This window comes from Megascapheus bottae, chromosome 3 (assembly GCF_031878675.1).
Source record: "Megascapheus bottae isolate mThoBot1 chromosome 3, mThoBot2.hap1, whole genome shotgun sequence".
Classification (NCBI taxonomy): domain Eukaryota; kingdom Metazoa; phylum Chordata; class Mammalia; order Rodentia; family Geomyidae; genus Megascapheus; species Megascapheus bottae.
In genome coordinates this window covers 77,287,414-77,311,740 of record NC_143511.1, presented here as the reverse complement: position 1 = coordinate 77,311,740, position 24,327 = coordinate 77,287,414, and the positions used below count along the sequence as shown (strand labels likewise).

Sequence of the window (24,327 nt, the reverse complement as noted above, 5' to 3'; positions counted from 1 at the left end):
TATCATGGCCTGATTTGTTTATGAAGTATTTTTATCTGCTTTGTTTTCTACTAAGGTAAAGAGAAGCAAGAGATGGTTCCGTGAGCTTTGATGAATTTCCAGTTTCACAAACTCTTCTGCTCTGGCTGACTTCAAATCATTACTCTTAGACCTCCGCCTGCTTAGTAGGTAGTATTACAAGGATGAACCACCAGTGCGGGGCTCTCATTATTTTGAACAATTGGCCATAGGCAAAGTTTTTTTTGAGAAAACTTGTAATATAATTTCATTTAAAATCCTGTCATTCAGAAGTTTCTAATTAATATTAAATTTAGAACTGGATGAATTTCAATATCAGTCTCTTAGATTTAATGAATATTAAGATAAAATCACTTCCTGACCTGTATCTTAGTCGTTCTTTCAACTCCATTGAAGAAGGAAGGATAAAACAGTGAGAGTTCCCATCACTTTGGTAGAGTAAGTGCTTAGACAAGAAGACACTGAGATATTTAGTATCTATTTAATACATTGGACTCATATATAATATTCTACTCAAACACTACTATCACTTATCTTAATAGACATGTTATTTCCCTTTTACATATGGATAAATGCACACAGAAATTACTTTCCTAGTATGGAAGAACTAAATTTATATTTATTCTGATCTGATTTACTATACAATGGTGTCTGAAATAAATTATTTTGTGAGAATACTAAGTAACTAAACAGGCATAAAGTTCATTTGATAAAGCCATTTAACAAAGCTATTAAAAATTATAGTTATCTAGTACTAGATAATTAATACCAATATATTTTCTACTGTTTACATCTGGGTGGCTTTTGTATAGATAATAGACTCGATTAACTTCAGTTTCCTTATAAGATGCGGGTTAGGTAAATACTGAGCTGCAGGGCCAGGATTTTGGCCTAGTGGTTAAAGTGCTTGCCTAGCATGCATGAAGACCCGGGTTCGATTCCTTGGTACCACATATATAGAAAAGCCGGAAGTGGTGCTGAGGCTCAAGTGGTAGAGCTCCAAGGACAGGGCTCAGGCCCTGAGCTCAAGCCCAGGACTGGCAAAAAAAAAATACTGAGCTGCAATCTATGTTTACATAAGAAAAATAAGCATCTTATGGAACTTTACAGTCATTTTTTCTACCTGAAATACAGTTGATGTTGAAGCCATTTTGTGTGAATGGAATTTATAAAAATGTGATTTGTTCACATGCTAGTTCTGGAGTCATTAGTAATTAATTGATGATTTATGGAATTATCCGTCTGTCCCACTCAGGGGCAGGAATATTGTTCGTCATTGTCCTCTTCTCAATAGAATTTCAGAATTCATACAGAAATGTTAGCTCCATGAAGTTCTCATTGTGAAATAGTCAACTTTTACAAAGTTTTGTTTATGATCAAGGAAGTGGATAAATCCCAGGCTATAACATCAAAATAAGATATATATTCCAATTTGCTTTTCTATAGACTTCATGGATGAATAATAGTCATAAACTTCACTATATTCCTAATTACCTAAAGACTGTGCTTATAAATATGCTTGAGTCTGTTTCAAGAATGACAAATGTGTCATGCATGGATCTCATTCTTCCATCTTTGTCTGCACTGGGTATAGCTAATGCACCATGGCCCATTCACATTATCCCAGTGCTTGATAGTCAATAAAGAACTTCAAGATGTTTACCATCTTTAGATTGTAAATATTACTTGATTTGAAATGCATTGGTGATTACTAGTATAGCAGGGGGAAAAAATACCAAAATCAGACTGGCCACAGAAGTCTCTTTCACCTAGTGAATATATTTAATAAACAATGAAAGTCAAGACTCCCATTTACCCCCACAGAACTGTGTGACATATTGGGAAAGTCACAGTAAAGAATGCACATGTGCTATGTGGCAGCCCATGCCTGCTATTTGTTATTGGTCTGTGTAAGTCATTGGAAACATTTTTCTTCCTGGTGGGAATTATAAACCTGGCACCTACCAGGAGAGCCATAAAATCCCCTTTCCATATCTTTAATCAATCATGACTAGTATATCTAGCATACATTCCTCGAGTTTAAAATAGAATAAAGTCACATAATAATCTTTCTCCCAGCAGCTACACTGCTTTCAGTACAATGACCCACACTCTATGGCTGTATTAACAGATACGATCTATTCTTTAATGGAGCTCAGCCACCGGGATTAGCTACCTGTAATGCAGTTTGGGCTGTCAAGCACTCTACCAAACTGCGAACACATTACAAGTTATAGGCATCAATTCTTTCTAAGTGAAAAGGCATTTCACATTCAAAACACTTCAAACCTAATAACTGGAAATTATCCTGATGGATCCCCTTCAGCTGCCAAAAAGTAAAGAGATGGAGGGGAATGGAGGTGGGGAAAGACAGACACCCAATCCAAAAATTCATATCAATTCTTTTTTATCTACCTGGGGCTGATTAAAACCGAGTAGTGGATAAGGCTGTCGAAAAAATTGCATGAGCTCAGTGTGGATCAGAAGTGTTTCTGTTTGATGGGAGGAGGCAAATCCTAACTGAATAGGAATAAAATCTGATGGACAAGAGACTCACATACGGCTGGACTCAGAGTGGCACTGCAGTACAGAAAGCTGAAGTGATACACTCACTTGCTGTGTGTGTGTTTGTGTGTGTGCATCAGTACTAGAGATTGAACTCAAGGCCCTGTTCTCTCTCTTGGGACCTCTACATCTTGGGCCACACTTCCACTTCCTGCTTTTTGCTGATTAATTGGAAACAAGTCTCTCATGGACTTTTCTGCCTGTTTTGACTTAGAATCATAATCCTCAGATATCTGGCACCTGGCTCCTGAGTAGCTATGATTACAGGTATGAGCCCTCAGAGGATGTGGATAAGTTCTATTTAATTTCCCTCATGTTCACCAATACTTAAAGATATTGCAAACACCTTGGCAATCTGATCTTGAGCAGGATTCTGGGCAAAATAAAATACATCTTTAGAGTATTCCGTTTTCTCTATTTCATTTCATGTGGCCTTCCCACTGTGTTCAATCCTTCAGTTCATCAGAAGTTTCCACCTAATAAAGAATAAAAGCAGACATTCTTACAATACTCCACATTTGGAATTTCATGCCTAAATTTAAGACCCCAGTGTTGTTATTCTTATCTAACTCAATCACATTCGTTCATTATTAAGTTTCTATACTCAGTGAAGACTCTCTTTGGATTGTCTCTTCATGGATAAAATGAGGGAGCTTTCAGGAAAGCTTGGAGAATCTAAACACATTTTTAAAAAAAGCCAAAACATGGCTCCATTCTTTCAAAGATACAAAAGGGTATAATAGTCATTACTTTAGACCAGTTAGAAATTAAGCCCAGCATAGGTACATAGGTTATACCTGCCAGGTTAAAGAATTGTGTTGAGGAGGTCTCTGATGTCCAATCTCTATGTAGTGGGAAAGGGTGGGAGGAGGGGCTAAAATGTCCATCATGGGAAGAAATGTGAACAAGGAGCTCCCCTGGCCAACAATGTCATATCTAATCTGCTAAGATTCCCTTTTACAGTTCTCTTCCTTTGAAGCCACTCTTCGTCTAACAATTCCTGTCTATTACTTCTATAAATATGTATTCACTCTCTTCCAGACATGTTCATCTTCCTGGATAATAGGAGACTATTCAGGAGACAAGCTTCATAGCTCATGGAGAGAAATTAATGGTAATTATAAAAATCATACTCGCTGATACTAGAAGGTGATAACAATTCTGGTGGCAATCTATGAAAATTTTTTAAATGTTATAAATCATATTTTAAAGGAAATTCTTATTAATTTGGAGGGCCATTGAGAAAGTATTCATGAAGCAGATGTTACCTAAATTCATAGGCACTAACTAGGCAATAAAGTAGGGACTAGCACACACAAAACCTCGGAAGTAGGAAGGAGAAGGACATCTTTAAGAAATAAAACCAGAATTTCTAGAGTCCAGAGAAAGTAGGAGAAAGGATGTGGGCTGTGAATCTCGATCTTGTGAGATGTTGTAGGTTAAGTTGAGGGTTTTTCTTTTTATTCTAATAATGATAGCAAAGCTTGGAAGGGTTTAAAACATAGGAGAGCTCTGGTCAACTGTACATTTCTAAAAGATCACTCCTACAGAATTATCAGGTTATATGGAGAAACAAGTCATGAATCAGGAGACAATGTAAGTTCATTTGTTTGCTTGGTTTATTCAGTAGTCCAAGGGAGAAATATCAATTAAGCCTATAGTCATAATTAACCAGTGGCAAATAATGGGTATGAGTATATGTTTGCATGTTCTGCCTATAATAATCTCATATATGCATTCATCTGTGATCTTAAAACAATGAGGAAAGCCCTAATATATATATATAGAATATATATGTATTTATATATGTAATACATATTTCTAATTTACCCTGGGAATTGTGTTGTCTTATGCTGAGAGCCACATCCAAACCCTGAACTTAACAACTTAAAAACTATCAAGGTAGGGATGGGGCACATGGTGTAATTTTACCACTTGGTAGGTGAAGGCAGGAAGATAATGAGTTTAAGGAAGGGTTGGACTAACTATATAGTGAAATCCTGACTCAAAAATTAAAAAAAAATAAGTTCTACCAGTCATTAGTATTAGTGTAAACTTCAGTTTATAAAAGAAAAAGGCTGGGGTTCTAACGTGCACTGTGGGTTGAAGATGAGATTAATCCTATATGTTTCTGGAGGTATAAGGAATTCAAGGTAAACAGGGTTAATTGAAATTGTGCAGCAGGCTCTGACTCTAGTTGACACTTCTCCACTCTGCTACTCTGGAAGAGACTATCTGCTCCAACCTCCTCCTCTTCATTCATATCTTTGTCCCATGGGCCCAAAGTATCTGAATGGCTGTTTAAATTCTCACCTTGCTGCATGATTTCTCTTTCCACTAGGTTGGGGGTCAGGGGGAATGACAAAATAATGTACCCGCAGAGAGATTGGAAGCATGAAGATCATTTTTCCTAGAACTCATTTTCTGACTGCCTGATTGAAACTCTGGTTTCATTTACTTTTCTGACTCTTCCAGAAACTTCTAGGGGAAAACAAATGTTCATTGCTATCCAAAAGAGGCTGAGGAAATCAGGTCTGCTTAGCCTTGTCACAAGACACAGTTTTGGAGATTTTAGGTAGATAGTCTCATTGTAATAAAGTGCTTGTACATTGATGACTAAAGGCATGTGGCTTTATTTATAATATCATGGTAAACATGATTTCCTTTAGGGATAGAGGACAAGTGAAGCCAGATTGAAGCAATGAGTCCAATGCAAGATTTCAAGGCATTTTGTAACCAATAATCAGAGAGAAAGATAGACAAATAATATATCTTGAGTATTATTTTGTTCATGGGAGGGGAGGGAGAGAGAATAAGCCATGCTCATAAACATCTTTTATATAAAGTAATTGGTAAAGATACTAGTGAATGTCTGATGCGTAAGATATGACATGGTGAGTGTTTATGATCTAATTTTCAGATTTGCCAGGCACTTTAGAAATAGAAAAGCAGGATTATATAGTTTGGGCAAATTGCATTTTATTTTTCATGTTAAGGTCAAAGTAATTGAGAAATCATCTCAGAAGTGGCATTAGAATATAATTTCATGCTGTTATAGCAGTATGTACTGAAGAATGTGTTTGGGGTCTGAGACATCCAAATTAAATTCCTATCCCACAGACTTTTCCTTACCTACCTAATCACACAGACAGTCAAACCCTAAGAGCTAGCTGGAGATTCCTCAGCTTCCGACCAGGCAAGTGTGACTTCTCTGAAAAGGAGCCAGTCTTGAGAATGGACCTGAAGTATTTTACAAGTATATCACACTTGGTGGTAAGCAAGGGATTACAAATGAAATACAAATGAAATTATTTTTATTGAAATTATTTTCATCTATTTTGAAATTATTCCTATTGTGCATCTACTCTGTTCTTTTCAAACTCTACTATATTCTAGTTTCCATAAATGAATGAGAGAATATTTACATTTGTATTTCTGCATTTGGCATATTTTATTTATTATAATGACCTCTGTTTTCATCCATGAAGTTGAAAATGACAGGATTTTAATTTTTATATGGCTGAACAATATTCCATGCTGAAGATAAACCATATTTCCCTTTTCTATCTACTGAAGGGCATCTGGGATAATGATGTTATATATATATGTATATATATAATATGTACCTATTATTAATATGTAGATAGATATATACAAAAACCTAAGTATTCCATTAAAAAATTTTACAACTTACAAACAAATTTGGAAAAATTATAGATACAAAACAAACATATGAAAAGCAGGTCTATTTTTATATAAGGATACTGAAGTTACTGAAAATGATACTGTACTGGGAAATAAAAAGCTCTCCACAATGAAAATCATAAATAATGATAGGAAGAATTATAGAGCACTCAAAATCAAAAAAGCTACCCTGTATTATGGATAAGAATAGTCAACATAGTTAAAATGGTCTACTCATGCAATATACAGAATCAATGCAATTCATATTCTTATTGTTATTAACCAGGTGAGCAAAGGGCAACACAGATATTTGCCTAAGAATTTCCAAGAAATTAAAGAAAAATCTAAATTTACTAAGAAGAGATCATTTCATTTGTTGACATTACTGGGATTTTAATTCAAGGCCTCATAGTTGCTGAACAAGAGATCTAGTGCTGGGCCATAATTTCAGACCTTTTGTGTCAAATGTTTTAGAGGAAGCATCTTGATTCTTATCTCAGCATGTATTTGGATAGTTGATACTTCCCAACCAAGGCTGCGATGAAAGTCCTGAACTTCCACACTGTTTCTTCTGTGAGACAGATTTTCATGGACTAATCTGCCTGAACTGCTCTAGAACCATTATCTTCTCAATCTCATCTTTCTAGGATAGCAAGTGTGAGCCATTGATGTCTAAGAAAAAAGTGCTTTTCAGCTGGATATAAAAAAATACTAAACCAATACAATATCAACATCCCACCAACTTAATACAATCACTCAAACAAATGCATGTGTGACCAAAGTAAGGGATCACCATTAAACAAAACATGAACATTTTAAAATCAAACAGTAGAAAATTATAAGTACTTGAGTGGATGCAACAAGCATGAATTAAGGTATTAGAATGAAAGAAGAAATTAATGCCAACTGCTAGGAGTGAGGAAAGAGTTTAAAGGGAAAATAGTAAATGAACTATGAAAGCTAGAAAGAATGTCAAGCAAAGTATTTAAGTTTATTTTCTTTTTTTAAATATTTTATTGTAATTAATAGAAGGGTTACATTATATTCACCAGGTAGAAGGTGCATTACTTCACATACATTGATACCCTTTCTCATGTCTTGGTCCCCATTTCCCTCCCCCCATCTCCACCCCTCATCTTGTTTTCCCCCATTCCCTATCCAATTTCAAATAACCAAATACAAATATATCCAATATATCAGATAACAGAGTGAGATATTGTAACAATATGAGATAACCAAGGGACAGCAAAAGAGATGAGAGATAATATAGTGCATTAAGGACAACAATCATTCATTATATGGCTTTTGTTTCTATATCCTAGAGGTCCTTTCATTTAGCATCATACTGTATGGCCTTATGTATCTAGGTTTTGCTCTATTGCAAATCTCTGCTAGGAGAACCCAAGGTTTAAAACCACAGACCTATGGCCACCTACTCTTTGAGAAGGGAGCCAAAAAAATAGAATGGAAGATAGACAGCCTCTTCAACAAGTGGTGCAGGCAGAACTGGTTAAGCACCTGCAGACAACTAAAGTTGTATTCTTCTTTGTCACCCTGTTCTAGAATTAACTCCAAATGGCTCAAAGACCTCGAGGTAAAAGCCAACACACTGAAAACTTTACAAGAAGGAATAGGAGATACACTAGGCCTCTTTGTCACAGGTCGAAACTTTCTTAATAAGGACCAAGAATCACAATAAATCAGAGAAAGGCTGGATAAGTGGGACTGCATTAAACTGCAGAGCTTTTGTATGGCAAAGGACATAGCTAGTAAACTAATCAGGAAGCCTACAGAATGGGAGAAGATCTTCATTAACAATACAATGGACAAAGGCCTCATATCTAAAATATATCAACAGCTCAAAAAATTCAATCACTCCAAAATTAATCTCCAAAGAAACAACCATCCCATTAAAAGATTGGCCAAAGACTTAAGTTTACTTTCTTTAAGATACTCTGGATACAGGCTTGGAGTGTGGCCTAATGATGGCATGCTTGTCTAGTGTAAACGAAGCCTTAGGTTTGATTCCTTGGTACCATGTACACAGAAAAAGCCAGAAGTGATTCTGTGGCTCAAGTGGTAGAGCAGTAGAAAGCTCAAGGATATTGCCCAGGCCCTGAGTTCAAGCCCCAGGACTTGCAAAAAATAGAAAAGGAAAGGAAAGTGGGGTGTGGGGGGGAAGGAAAGGAAAGGAAATTAAAGGTTTGGTTCTGTGGTCTGAGCAACATTGCTGCATTTTGGGGTTTAATTATGTTTTGTTTCAGCTAACCAGGAGTCTGAAGCCTCTGTGAAGAGCAGGTCGTGTTTGTAATCCCCATGAAGAATTATCTGTGTTGCCCTGTAAGGTCTGCTGGTTAATGACAATAATTCCCCACCTCTTCTTTAACATTGTCTGATTGTGTTCTAAATTTGTTTATGATGCATTTATAGCCAAGAACACAATTCAGGATGTTCATATCACACATAAGTATGATCAGCAGCACCTGGAAACAATAACCATGGGGGGGGGCCTCCCCTCCCCCCACATGCACTCTTTTCCTTGTAAATTTTATGTCACAAAATGAAAGCCAGTTAAAGATCCATTAACTGAGGGTTGTAATGTGAGGGAAGAGCGGTGAGCTCTATCTGGGTTGAAGAAGATAAGCTGCATAAATCAGCTCACCTTGTAGCTGAACATTCCTTTAAATGGCTGAACAGGAGAGGAACATGCTTCTTCTATTAATAGTACCAGCACTCCCCCCACCCCCTGTCTTTATTTAAAACCTACCCAGGATGTTGAAAGGTAATTATTTAGTACCAAACCACCTTGGAATCAACTGGGATCCTGCATGAGTCCAGTTCCCAGTACTGAAATTGTCCCTGAGGCAGACCCTGTCCCAGAATACACTCGGAATCTCTCCTCTCCATCCCTGTCTCACTCAAATTTACCCATACTTGTATGACTTTTTAAAGGTTTCCTTTCCTTTCACTCACTGGAAGCTCTTGAGTTGAAACGTTTTAGGATTAGTTTGTTTCAGGACAGATGTAGGGGCCAGGAGTTTGGCCTAGTGGTAGAGTGCTTGCCTAGCATGAACCAAGACCTGGGTTTGATTTCTCGATACCACATACATAGAAAAGATGGAAGTGGTGCTGTGGCTCAAGCGCTAGAGTGCTAGCTAGAGGAAAAAGCCCAAGGACAGTGCCCAGGCCATGAGTTCTAGCCCCAGGTAGAGAGAGAGAGAGAGAGAGAGAGAGAGAGAGAGAGAGAGAGAGAGAGAGAGAGAGAGAGAGAGAGAGAGAGAGAGAGGGAGGGAGGGAGGGAGGGAGGGAGGGAGGGAGGGAGGGAGGGAGAGAGAGAGAGAGAGAGAGAGAGAGAGAGAGAGAGAGAGAGAGAGAGAGAGAGAGAGAGAATATACAAGGCTGTACCAGTCTAATGCAAAATAGAATGTTTTAAATATCTAGGTATAGTGGCTCACATCTGTAATCTTGGGTACATAGTAAGCAGAGATGGGTTGATCATGATTTGAGGACATTCAGAGTGAAAGAAGACAGGGGAAAGCTATCTCCAAAACATGCAAAGTGTCTTGGAACATGCCTGTAATTCCAATTACCAGGTGGGCACAGGTAAGAGGAACAGAGCGTTCCAGGTCTGTCTTTTCAGAAAACATGGAAATTGTATCCAAAGAAAAGCAAAAAAAAAAAATCCTTAAGTAAAATGTTTGGCTTAAGTGGCAAAGCTTGTCTACAAAGGGCAAATGCCTGAGTTTAAATCAAGCCTCTCCTCAAATTTGTCATGTTTGTGTTACTTTATATATTACAAAGTATTTTGTTATGAAACAAGGTGTAAGAAGTAGTTGAGGAAAATTGGACTAGAAATAACACAGCTAAAGAATAATTTTGGAATGAAGATAGACTCATGTCTGTATCAAGAAGTAGTTTTGATTTTTAGAAAGTTAATTTGTACCATATTTGTTTTAAAGCATATTATTCACAGCACATTCTGGAGCAGAATTAGTGAACATTAAAAATATTCAGATTACATAGGAGTAGCACTATGCATAAATATGTGTTACTTCAGGTTACGTTTTATGGCCAAGTATGTTTTGATAACAAATATTAAAATGTACATTTAATTTATGGAATGCTTTGAATCTTTGAGTTCTGCAGTAATGCTCAGTCTATTGCTATTCCCTAAACTGCTTTTTACAGGATGAGTATTCTAGGAACAGCTTTCAATGTGGAAAAATATATATACCTACACCATCACTGAATATGAAATTTTTCCTGTTGAAAATTTAATACACATATATTTTAAATGCAAATTACCTAGAAATGCAAAACAAAGATTCTAAGTACCATTTCAAACCATCTCTAGAGATAACTACTATTAACTGGCATATGCCTTTTTCAGCCTTCATTCCTTTCCCATAAAACCTTATAGGAATTTTTTTAAAGAACTGAAATAATATTACACATACTATTCTAGATTCTAGTTTCTCCCAATAGTACATTTTGGAAATTCTTTCATGTTAATACTATAGATAAATTTCAGAAGTGTGAATAATTTGATAACTGTAAATATGATTTCCTCTCCTTGTCCCTTCCTTCCTTCCTTCCTTTCTTTCTTCCTTCCTTTCTTCCTCCATTCCTTCCATCCTTCTTTCTCCTTCTTTCTTTCTTTTTTCTTTCATCTCTTCATACCTTTTTGCAACAATCTATGGTTTAACCTTCCATCCTTTCTAGTAATATTATGCTGAGTGCTAGAACTATAAAGACAAATGAACTTAAAACCCTGAATTCATAAGACATAGTTTCTAGTACAGAGAAAATATTTTAAGATAAAAATAATTTTTTTTATATATTTATATACACATATATACCTCTTATATATACATATTTATATATGTGTATATTTTATATATACATTCGAACACAGATTGAATACCATGATAGATAAGGGCAGAATGGTATGTCATCCTTAACAGTATCTTTCTGTTCAATGAACAGAAAGAGTTCAAGATACCAGGGAATAAGACAAAAAAATCAAATCATTATTTAAAGTATATGGATGAATAGAAAAAAAATGTGACTTCTTCTGAGGGAAATTTGAGTAAAATCTTCAAATAAAGAATAAAGGAGGGTATAAAGCATGAAATAACTTAAGAAAGAGGGTTCTGAGTAGAGAGAAAAGAAATATCCAGTGTGAAGATGTTGATGAACCTAGTCTGACATACTCTGGTGAAATAAAGGAGAGAAGCACAGCTGGAGCTGTGTATAAAAAATTAGGGAATAAACAGTGAATAAAAATCAAAGATGGGGTTTGAGCTTGCATTATATGAGGCCTCTCAGACTACTGGAAAGACTTTGGTTTGTGCTTTGAACAAGAGAAGAAGTTTTTCTCATGTCTAAAGAAGAATCTAAATTTTATTTTGTTATTTAAAACATTTTTTGCAAGTCCTGGGGCTTGAACTTGAGCGTTGTCCTTGGGTTTTATCAAGGCTAATGCTCTACCAGTGGAGCCACAGCACCACTTCCAGATTTTTCTGTGTATGTGTTAACCAAGGAATCAAACCCAGGGCTTATTTCCTGCTAAGCAAGCACTCTAACATTAGGTCATACTCTTGGCTCTCAATTTTATTTTAATCATATATCTCCATGTTTATGTATTGAGAATGGATAGGAGAGGATTTGCTCAAAATTTGAAAATCTTTTGCAGAAGGTTACTTAATTTATAAAGATGAAAATTAAATGTCTTAGATAAGTACACTAAAAATAATCCAGGTATGCATATGTTATAAACGTCTCAGTAACAGAATCTACAATGGTTTGTATAGGTTGTGTCAGAGCTATGTCAAATTGTTCAGCTCAAGCCACTGTAACCAGAATTACAATCAGATGAGATTTCTCCAAATACTAGAGGAAATGATTTGGAAGGTAAAAATGGAAATTTTCTTGACTATCCTAAGTTTCTGAGCTCTAAAGAAATTAAAAATATCACTTGGGTCCAACTAAAAATTTGACTGGAGTCACAAAGCTCCAAGCTGGAGATAAAAACTTAGGAGTTGTTGACATTTAAACTGATTCAAAGAATCTGAGATTCAAATCCTTAAAGATTATGTTGGTGTTATATAGTGCTAAATCCCTATCCAATATACTATAAATCCTGGATATACAGTATTTAGTTTATTTCATAGAGAAAAAAATTAAAAAAAAAACCTTTTAGACCAATGTATCTAGACTGGTTCCTTGGATCAAGTTTCTTCACAAATTATTGTTTGATCTGAGATACCAGTAAAGAGATGAATGTTGGCCAGTAGCATAGCCTAGTGTTAGAATGGTTACCAAGGAGGCCTGAAGCCCCGGGTTCGATTCCTTGTTACCATATACACAGAAAAAATCAGAAGTGGCTCAAGTGGTAGAGTGCTAGCCTTGAGAAAGCCCAAAGAGAGTCCCAGGCTCTGAGTTTAAACCCCAGGACTGGCAAAAAATAGGAATAAAACTTAACATGATTAATCATGCCTACCTGACAAAAGCAAATTTTTGTTCTATAAGACAGTGAGTAGAGATTGTGGTGATATTTTGTTAGTCAATGAAGTTTGTATGACAGAATAGATCTAAACTGAATGTAAGTTTTCACATAGTGGTAAAAGAGAAAATCACATTCAAATTATAAAAGACACATGATGAGAGACATAGTATGAGAAATAACTATAAAGTACATTTGATTAATTAATAGTTCACATTTTATAAAGTCTATGGAATCTAGAGAGTAACTGTATATGGAAAATTTAATTTGGGTTCAGAATTTCATATATTTTTCCCATTGAAAATGAGCAATAGTTTTATAACATTCCAGAAATATGACAGGGATTGATAGCAGAAGTATCTAGATAGGAGTGTAGTGATTTAGTTAAATCTCTATTTATAAAAGAGCAGTGGAAAGGGAATAGAAATTCACTGGAAATATGATTGGTTAAATCCAGTGGCTAAGCATTGAGTTCAGGACAGGTCTCAGTTTTAGTCCCTTGTAACAGCTCCTGTCAGAGATTCAAAGGGTCTGGGAAACAGTAGTGACAAGTCCAGTGAAATGGAAGAAATTAACTTGGGAGCTGTTTGTGACATTACACCTGAGACTGATGCTCATTATGTCACACTCCTCATCACACCAACATAGAATTCTAAACTTTGTCCTGATAATGCAAGGATCATGGCCACCATTCAACATTGAGAAAAAAAATGAGAATAGTGAAATATGTGCATTAGAGATACAGTTTTTGTTTTGAAAGCCACAGTATTATTTATGTCCAAGTATGTGACTCACTACAGGAGACAGTTTGTGCAATGGACATAAATGTGATCCAAGTCAACACTCACCTGTATGAGTAGGTTCTAAAATCACCAAGATATTCTGAGATTCCATGGCTTCATTTCTGAAGAGGGCTTCATCAACTCTCTCAAAGTAGGCTGCATAGACAAATTGAGACAAGTGCTCTATGTAATAAAATCTACAAGTACATGATGTTTCATTGAATTGGACTAAAAGTTATTTTGGTACATTGCAATCTTTCAGGAACATTGTTGTGTATAAAGGAAGAGGAAGGAAATAAGATCCTAGTTATTGGAGGTTTTTAAGGAAATCTGATTCAATAAAATGACCAAAATTCTAGTTGCATTATGACTATCGCAGGTCAAAATTGAAATATTTGTTTTAATTTATACACAGCTTTCATATTATAATTATTATATTTCTCAAACAATGTCTTCTTATGAATAAGAAAGGAAGTTTCTCTCCAACTCCAACTAAAGTGAACAAAATCTAAATCAAGGAGCCTTATTATCAGTTCTTTGAAAGTTATTGAACTTCTGAGATGAAGAGTTTATATGAAACTAAGACCTTGTGAATAAACTGTCTTAGTTTAGACTTGCAAAGTACATCAATGCAGATGGGATGGAGAGGAAGATAAGGACTAGAAGCTGGAGTTGACTTCTCTATCTGTTGAAACCTAACAAAATATTATCAAGCTCTTTTAATGGCTATGGGTCCAGAGGTTAGTTTTATGTGGTCTATGATTCATTCTTGAATATCTTGTTTATTTGTTTTACTGCAGAATAGATTATTCCATATAAGACTATTGCTGATTATACACTATTGGAAAAATCCTGAAGATAAAGAGCCAAACAATCATATTCCTCGAGTAGAATCTTTTGCTTTTCTCAATAAGTCTATAAAGACAATGAACTACATCCTTCCAAAGTACAGAACAAAATAATGACATGGCACTAAATGTGAAATTACTATTCTTATGCTAGAGATTAATAAAACTTTCCACTATGTGAAATGCTGCACATCTCTATGAGTGCATGATCTTAAAGAAAAAAATATGAAACAGAAAACTTAGCCATTACTCAGGCATTTCTAGTCACACACATGATCTTAATCTAAATAAGACGATGCTACAACAGGGTATAAAATTAACCCTCAAAAATCAATGGCTTTCCTGTATGCCAACAACAAAACAAAGCAACTACGTTTTTTGCAATAGCCTCAAAGAAAATAAAATAGTAATTAATTTAACCAGGGAAGTAAAGGATCTCTAAGATTAAAACTTTAAAAATCTGGAAAAGGAAATTAAAACAGATATAAGGAATTGGAAAAACCTCCAATGCTCCTGGATTGGAAGCATTAACATCTTGAAAATGGCAACACTGCTAAAGGCTGCCCATAAATTAAATGCAGTACCCATCAATATCCCTATGCCATACTTCAACGAAATAGAGGAAGCAATCCAAAAACTCATATGAAATAATAAAAGACCCTGAATAGCAAAAGCAACCCCTAGCAGAAAGAGCAGAGTTGGAGCAATATTAATACCAAACTTCAAACTCGACAACAAATCTATAGTAATAAAAACATCTTGGTACTAGCACAAGAACAGGCCCGAGGACCAATAGAATAGAATGGAAGACCCAGAAATCAACCCACAGACCTATGGCCACCTAATCTTTGATAAAGGAATCAAGAATACTGGCTGGAAGAAAGACAGCCTCTGCAATTAATGGTGCTTTCAGAACTGGCTAAAAACATGTAGAAAATTCAAATTAGATCCTTATCTGTCTCCCTGCACCAGAATCGACTCCAAATGGATCAAAGATCTTAAGGTAAAAGCAGATACCCTGAAAATTTTACAGGATGAAATAGGAGACACACTTGGGCTCCTTGGCACAGGTGAAAACCTTCTTAAGAGAGGCCCAGAAACACAACAAATTAAAGAAAGTTTGAACAAATGGGACTGCATTAAACTGCAGAGCTTCTGTATGGCAAAGGATGAAGCTAGCAAAATAAATAGGAATCCCACAGAGTTGGAAAAGACTTCACTTGTCATACAACAGACAAGGGTCTTATATCGATAATTTACCTATAGCCTCAAGAAATTAAGTCTTCCAAAAATAAACCCTCAAAGAAACAACCATCTCATTAAAAGGTGGGCCAAAGAATAAAACAGAGACTCTTCCGAAGAGGAAATAGCCTATAGACACATGAAGAAATGCTCAACATCTCTGGCCAGAAAAGAAATGCAAATCAAAACAACTTTGAGATTCTACCTCACTCCAATTAGCATAGCCATGATCAAGAAATCTAATAACAACAGATGCTGGCGGGGATGTGGCCAGAAGGGATCACTACAGCACTGTTGGTGTGAGTGTAAACATGTCCAACTACTCTGAAAAGCAGTATGGAAGTTCCTCAAAAGACTAAACATATAGTCCTTCTGTGACCTAGCAATCCCATTTCTGAGCATCTACCCAAACATCCAAAAACAAGGTAATACTAAACCTTCCAGCACAACTGTGTTCATTATAGCATTCTTTACCAACCCAGATGCCCCTCATTAGATGAATGGATCTGAAGATATGGTATATTTACACCATGAAATCCTATGCCGCCATCAGAAAAAATGACATCACCCCAATTGTAAAGATATGGAAAGACTTGGAAAAAATCATATTAAGTCAGCCACACCCAAAGAAACATAAGCTCCATGTTTTCCCTCACTTGTAACAACTATTGTACGTTTAGGATTCTTCTAGCACAGGATCATAATAGCTCAAAAGCTATATACATATGTCTATATAAGGAGAGGCTATGCAAAATGAACTCCAGGATATAGAAGCAAGTGGTTTATCTTTGTGATTGCTGTTCTTAATGTACTATGTGAAGCCATTTCTTTCTTTTTGTTTTGTTTTGTTTATTTCCTCTTAAGGTTTATCTCATTATTAATGTATCTGAATTTGCTACCTGATATATTGTATATACATTTATTTGTGTATTTGAAAATGGGAAGGTAAGGTAAAAACAAGATGAGTAGGAGGGGCGGGGTGAGAGAACATCGGAGAAAAACATGGGAAGGGGTAACAATGTTCAAGTAGTAATGAACTCACTGCCTGATGAATGTAACTGTAATCCCTCTGTACATCACCCCAACAATAAATAATTCTTTAAAAAAAGAAGATGCTACAAATTACCTTTCCTTTTCTGTTTTTTGTTTGTTTGTTTGTTTTTGCCCATATTAAGGCTTAAACTCAAGGTCTCAGTGTTATTCAGCTGTGGCACTACAACTTGAGTTGTGCATGGAAGCCAGTCTTTTTTTCTGTTTTGGAAATGGAATCTTGCAGACTTTTTTTTGCCAAGGCTGAGCTTTAACTTCTTTCTACCATCTCTCTGTCTTTCAAGTAGCAGTAAATATAGGCCTAAACCACCAAAATTCAGCTTTCAATAATATTTTATACACTATTGATGGAAGTAACACATTGAAACATTATCCTGGTCTTTAAAAAAGAAGGTCTAGTGAAGAAATAACTTTCTTGACATCTAAAACCAGACTATATGTTAATACTCACAAAAGGTATTTTTGGAGAAAATAGAGACAATTAAATGAAGCCAAAGCCAGTAAAGAAGCATCTGTGACAGTTGCAACCTGCTTGACTTTTGGTAAGCTCAAGAGATGTGAGCAAAGCCACTCTTCTGTGAACCTGAGTGTCTTCAATTAGAACAGATAGATAAAGGTAATTTCACTTATCTGTAGTCAATTATACATTAAGTGAGACACTGCTGTATTAAGTGCTTATCGTTTTGTTCAGTGCATATCAGAAATCAAATAAATGGAGGCTATTGATATTGTCTTCAGTTGAAACATCTTACAAGTTGGTTTATCTTATAGTTTCCCATTGTATATTGCAAGACCTTTGCCCATCTAACATTTGTGCCAGGATCAGAAAAGAAAAATATCAGACAAAAGCCATTTCTTTTACATCTCCGAGGAAATGAAGAAGAGGAAAGTTAAGAAAATGACCCAAGGAAACCTCTCTGCAGGAGATTCCCACCTCCATTTAAGGGTCTTGTGAATGTTCTGAATGTTCTCAACGTTTAAGTTTGTGAAGATTTTGGTTTCCTTGCATCAAAGGGACATTCAAAACTGTTTAGCATTCAGAATCCAGCTCCAGCTGTTTCCTCTTGGAACAAGTTATTCACCTCCTTCCTTTGTTATCCTGATGGCCTTTGTTCCACTTTGATAGAGAGCATGTCAGTCTGGGTCATGTCTCTTATGTGTTCCCCACAATGCCAGAAACGCTGGCACAATTCATTAAAAGTTGCAACTGATGCCACTCTAGGTACCTGAAATCTCAGCAAAGTTTGAATATACTTATTAAACTTTACTTTCTTTATTTAGCAATAAATACTAAGCAATGGGTACTTTCAAAAGATTAGGGTGGGGCCAAGGTGTGAGGCATAGAATGGAGCAAAGAAGGAAGGAAGAATGCAGGCAATGTTTCAGTGTACCTACCACCAAACTGAGAAATATAAGGGATGAAATGGGTTGGGGGGGGTGAAGATTTTAAAGTGATGTCACAGATCAAGATGCGTTATACCAACTTCCTTGTTAAGAGGTAAAATAATTAAATATATAACCTAAAACTGAGACAAGTAAGGGAAGGGATGGGTAAGAATGGCAGATGAAGATGCACTGCATTCATAAACTGCTTTTGGTGAATTGCAACTCCTTTGTACCACTACTTACAGATAAAAGGTTAAAAATAAATGGATGCTGAAAACTGTGCATATTTTTTCATTCATTCTTTTCTTCACTCATTAAATAGAATGAATCTCAAATAGAACAGAAATCTCTGTCATGTCTTTAATATATAGAACTAGATGAAGAAAATAGTGAATATTCATCCATTCATTGAGGCTTACTCATTTGTTTATTCATTCATCAGCTTCCTTAAGCAGGCTTCCTAGTATCTGCATAGTATAAAGAGTCTGCTAAATGTCTCAGATATTTTATTTATTTATCTATTTATTTTTGTGTGTCATGGGGCTTGAATTCTGAACCTGGGCCCTGCCACTGAGCTCTTCAGCTCAAGGCTACTGCCCTACCCTTGAGCCAAGCCCCACTTCTCATTTTCTAGGAGCTGATTGGAGATAAGAGTCTCAGGTCCTTTTGTACCTGGGTTGGCTCTGAACCTTGATCCTTAATCCTCTGATCTCAGCCTCCTGATTAGCTAGGATTACAGGTGTGAGCCACTGCGCCCATCTTCTCAGATATTTAAATTTAGTTCATCATCAGCATGTCTTGTAAGATAATATTATAGGCAGTTTATTATTATCTTATTTCTCACCATGCACATCACATCATTAATACTCAATAAACATTTGTCAACTGACAGTGAAGATTTTACCTAAATTCTCTCAGCCTCAGTTCCATGTTTGGAAAAGAAAAAAGAATGGAGTGACCACAGTGACCCCTGCAGACATTCCACAACTCATTCCAAGTCATGTATCTTGCATGCATTTGAACATAGATCAGAATATTCCAAAGTAACCAAAATCTTTGAAATGAAATAAAGGAAAACATTTGCCATTAAACCCAACTCATGATAGTGGCAAGCCAGAAAATGTAATTAAAATATAGCATTGTTCATAATTAGTCCAGTAATCTAATGGAAGGTTTAAAAAAGTATCTTCAAAAAGGATATATAAAAATAGGTCACATTGGTTCTGCAATGGAAGAAGCACAGTTTCATCATTAGACTTGTTCTGCTCAGGAAAAGAACATCACAAGTCTAAAAATATCACCCCTGTGGTTCTAGTTGCTGAGGTATGCCAGTTGTTGAGATGGACACATCCGGATCTATTAAACTGAAACAATTAGACATTTGTGTCATATAAACTCATCTACCTTGTCTCCATCCCATGCCGATCAGGCTTTCTCTCTACTAATTTATCTTTTCACTTATCTGGTCTTTTGGGAGAAAATGTACTGCCCCAGCTGACCAGAAAACTCAATCTATGTTAGATTCATATTGCTCAGTGCAAATTAGCACGTTGTTATTCTCCTTATATTTCAGCCTCTTGTGAGTTTTCCTGGTGTGAACCAGTTTTGTTGAATTTTGATAAACTCAGAAACACTTTTAACAAAGAATGACTGTAATAGCTAAGTGAAGGAAGAGGAGACGCTGGATGAATTTAGCTGTGCCATTGTTGGCACTATGTGAGAATGGTAGAACTATCCAGGTAATTGATCAACTAAACATCTCTGAGTTGTTCTTTTAAATTCCACAGCTACTGGATTCTTGCTAAATTAACTTCGGTTACTGATATAATAAGAAAAAAAATAATTCTGTGAGAAATAATTCTCTTTGTCCAAAAAATATTCTTTGAAAAGGGAGAGCTAGGAAAAGAAATGAAAATTAAGGGGAACTCTAGAAGACAGGGTGATTCGTTTTTATTAAATTTTAGCAGGTAGAAAAAGAAGCTGTGTGATTCTTCATAAGAAAAGGTAAAAGATAACTGAATTTATGTCCATCTAATTCTGGAATTTGCTGTTATTATCCCACCAGAATTAAATGAAGGAGTAAAAGACTGAATTTTGGAATCCTTTTCTAGTAAAGCTAGGTACCATTTTTTTGCTACCACCTTCTTCCATCTTACTTCATGTCCTTCATGCCAGGGATACATCTCCACTGAGGGCACAAGAAGCTCAATCATTCTGCATCATATTAAATGAGCATTGGCACAGGACACAGCTGTTTACATAGACAGTCCCAAGGTTGAAAAACATAAAAGGGTGAATTAATATACAGATTTACCAAGGTTTAAAGTTAAAAGAACAAATTAAATATCAATTATATTTTACCTACCAGAAAGAATTCTAAATGAAAACTCAACAATTCTACTTCTAATGCCATTTTAAAAATTAGCAATGTTTTTTCCCCAAATCTATAAAACATTGCTGAGGGAAATGAAAGCATATTTTTTATATAAGTAGAAACTTTTGGAACTGAGGATGCTGTCTCTCTGTTTTTCAAGGATTAACTCCTTTTTTATTGTTATTATACTCAGAAGCTTTTACTTTTTTACCTACTTCTGTTTCCCTTCTGGTGATTCTTCTTAGACTCTTTTGCTTACTAAGAATCAGGTCCATTTTGCCACTGTTACTTCAAGATCAATGAGCTATTGTGCTAACAAACAAACAATTCTATCTCAGTGTCCTCACTCCTTTGACTTCCATATTCAATAAAGAACCTTTCATGTTTTACATCGTTAACTTCTCTTCCTGGACCACAGTGGTCTCCACTTGAGCTTGCTTCAGAGCTTTACCTTTTGGGGAAGTGTCTTCCTTATTCACAGGATCCAAGTAGGATTAGCTGAAGGAATATTTCTGAGAATGGAGCAATGGAAAGGTGGTAACATAAGTCCGCACAAATACTATTATCTTGTTAGTTTGATAATCTTACAGACAATTTATATTTAAGTAGTTGTATAAAGGAGTTGCCACCTAACAAAGCAGTTTATAAATACAATATATCTTGGTCAGTGTCAACTCTTTCAATTTTCTCACTCATCCCTTCCCTAGATATCGTTGGCTTCACACTTATGAATTTTATAAGATATACTTTGAATTCTTAACTGCATTTCACCCATTTCCCTTCGACTTTCCTCTACCACTTTTATGTTTTGTCACTGAAACTTAATTTTGCTTGTCTAAGGAACTACATTATTTGAGTTCTCCTTTGACAACAGGAAGACATGGATCCTGCATCTCTCTTACTTACTTCATATATTTTCCCTCAGGTCTTCATTTTTCCTTTTTCTTCTTTTTCTTTTTTTACAAATGGTACAGTGTCATTTTTCTAATGGAGTTTTAAGATTTTTAATAAATCCTTCCTAACGTCATAAAGCTAGAGAGTTCTAAGAGAGGCTGACATGCAGATGAGTCCATTGTGGTGTTGCTTAGGACATGAAGTGAATCCTACATGAAGAAGTAGACTGACTCCCTGAAAAACTTATCAGATTGTCCAAAACACCCCAGAGGTTAGAATAACAGACCTCCCATAATCTCCAGGGCTAAACACAGTCACCCATGTCACATTTGTATCACAAATCAAATTCATTCTCCAGAAAACAAAGCCTACCAGATTGAAAATTTATTAGCGTCTATTGTGCTGTGATGATGGCTTTTAAAATGATTCACATCACATGTGTAAAATGCACAAACACATCTCACCATTGCAAAATCTGTGGCATTTTGGGTCATATATAATGACAGATTTTATCTAACACAGGATGCTGCCACTTTTTATTTTTCCCTGCCAAGAGAATGCTAGGAATGCTATTATTGGTTTAATATAATAATAAAATGAGATTGCACTTGCTACACGAGCCAGAAGGACACCCATATTGAAAACAGGAAATTAATTGATTTGTCTGAGGGCATAAACTACTCTTATGTGAATTTAAGAATAAGAGGTGTTTGAGTAATCACATTTTGAGGTATCTATTCTCCAAATACTGCTTCAGCAATACAAATAATAATGATTCTTTTATCCAAGAAACTGAAAGGGTTATATTTGAGTTCATTGAGTCTGCATGAATTCCAAGGTGACCCACAGTACTAGATGGGGCTGTGAGAACAGTGAATAGAAAACGCTTAGAGAGATTAGCCTTGGGTTACACTAAATATTTTACTTTCATAAGACTTGACTCTCATTTCTTTGTTAGTAAATAAATCCATAGAAGATGTGGGTCTGTAGTGATTAGACTACCTAATGCTTTGTATCTCTTAGGAAATTCTATTTGTATGATAAAAATGAGCCTTGTTGAAATAAAATTATTTTTGAAATGAAATTTATTTAAATCAACAAGGAAGAAATAAAAAGATCCAAGTAGTGCTGTAGCATGTCCTCAGTATTTAGTAAACAATTAGCAGATGCCTGGATGAAAAAGCAAATGAGATGTGCAGCCCAGCAACAAGGGAATAAGGATTTATATTGCTATTTGATGAAGGCAAATTTTCTATTCCCTGGAAAGCTCAGTGTCTGGAAGTATATGTAGGGAGCCAGTAAGATTTGAAACCATCACCTCTGCAATATTATTAGCCACGCATCCTTAGTCAAAATGTTTAGCCTTTCTTGATTTCTATTATTTTTTATAGATTAGGAAATATCAGTAATGTCAACTCTGTGACTCTTTTGGTACATACATTAGGTGCTTGCTTTGCTTTTTGACCCACAATATGTTCCATATAAATATTAGGTATTATTATTATTATACAGAAATTCTACAACTGCCTCTTGAAGCCTCATTTTTCTCATAACTCTCTTTCCTACTTCCTAACACATGATACCCAATAAGTGGCACGGAAATTGTGCCCTGCAATTTTGCTGTTTGATTTTTATCTTTTTTAGGGGAAATCTTAAACAGAGCATTGAATCTTCTATTTCATCAGTTTCCAAATTTCCAATCACAGACACTTTAATGAGACTTCACTAGAAATTTAATGTATTAAACAGAAATGTCACCCTATCCTACAAGTAAAGACTGAGAATTTTACTCCAATTAATTTCAACATTACAATTTGGAGTAACCTTTGGGACCCTGAATGGGTCTTTCCAGATAAAAAGTGAGAGTATCGCGTGTGTGTATGTGTGTACGTGTGTGCGTATGTGTGTGTGTGTGTGTGTGTGTGTGTGTTTAATTTGTAACAGAGACTTGATAGGTGCAAAAATATAAATCATCTTTTGCAACCCACAACTAATTGTCCAATATGATTTTGGTACACATAAGAAAGAGTATGAGTCCTACAATAGCTTGAAATGATGGATATATTGAGGTTGGTTCCAAAAGTAAGGTTGATTATTTAAAGGGGAGAAAAGAAAAGGAAAGGGAAGAAAAAAATGAGAAAGATACCTTTAATCATTCTGCTGAGGAAGATGGTACTCTGAAATGAAAAATGAAGTCTCACACTAGAATAAGAAAAAAATAATAAAAATGAAAAACTATAGGTTAGGCTTTAACTGGATTATACCCAAATGTGTTTTAAATATCAAGCCTGCACAATATATTAGAAATTATAGTTCATATCTGGAGTTTAAGGTCTGATTAATATTTAACCATTTGACAACTTTAAACAAATACAATTTTTTAAATTATTTTGAACAAAAATGAGGTGAGTAAGTTCTGGAATTCTATTTATTGAATGGTGTGGTAAGTAGAATTGGTGAAAAAAGCCCCACCATATGTTTCAAAAAGCTAGTAGAGGGGGTCTGTGAAAATGACAAATGCTTGGGAATACAAATATATCTAAAATTATTTATGCATATATTATATAGTATAAAAATCACATGGAATCTAATTGATAAGTATCAATTTTATTTTGTGAGTCAATGAAAAATGAAGTTAAATTTTTAAAAACAAATAAAAATAAAGCTAAAAAAGAACTTGGAATCTAAAGACTAAGTTATCTTGTACCCGCAAAGATTCTCTTATCCATCTTTCTCATAATCTTATTGAATTAGCATCCTTCCTGGCTCTTGTCAATTATCTATACTTCCTGTGTCCAATACTAGGGGTCTCCAAGGGATCAATTTCATATCACAGAAAACATATTGCTGTATTTGCAGTCGTATGCTTATTATATCACTGCACGCATCAGTTAAATTTCTTCAGATTTTATCAGTACATTGCACATCCAATAGTTGGAATACTTTTATGTAGCAACTGAATAAGATGCTTGGTATCTT

The 24,327-nt window shown here is 35.4% G+C and overlaps 1 non-coding gene across 1 annotated transcript; it reads left to right on the top strand.

Moving 5' to 3' along the window:
• Positions 1–23,257: 23,257 nt before the first annotated feature.
• Positions 23,258–23,381, top strand: LOC150065847 (small nucleolar RNA SNORA40). Its single transcript, XR_016535055.1, has one exon. It is a non-coding gene; the product is annotated as a small nucleolar RNA SNORA40 (small nucleolar RNA).
• Positions 23,382–24,327: the final 946 nt, after the last annotated feature.